Below are 301 nucleotides of genomic sequence, written 5' to 3'. Positions count from 1 at the left end.
ACATCACCGATGCCGATGACGTCACTGACTCCGCCCCCGCCGATGACATCACGGACGTTGATGACATCACCGCACGCCCCCCTCCATGACGTCACCAGTGCTGATGACGTCATCAACAATGATGACATCACCACAGCCCCCGCCGATGATGTCACTGCTGTCGATGATGTCACCGAGGCTGATGACGTCACCGCAGCCCCCCCCCGATGATGTCACCGGCCCCGACGCCGACGGCAGCGCCAACGCGATGACGTCACCGACGCCGATGACGGCACCAAAGGCACGACACCCCCGGCAGCGA

The sequence above is a fragment of the Eurypyga helias genome, unplaced genomic scaffold, assembly GCF_000690775.1.
Source record: "Eurypyga helias isolate BGI_N326 unplaced genomic scaffold, ASM69077v1 scaffold23124, whole genome shotgun sequence".
Lineage (NCBI taxonomy): Eukaryota > Metazoa > Chordata > Aves > Eurypygiformes > Eurypygidae > Eurypyga > Eurypyga helias.
Note: the sequence above shows the minus strand (reverse complement) of the source record.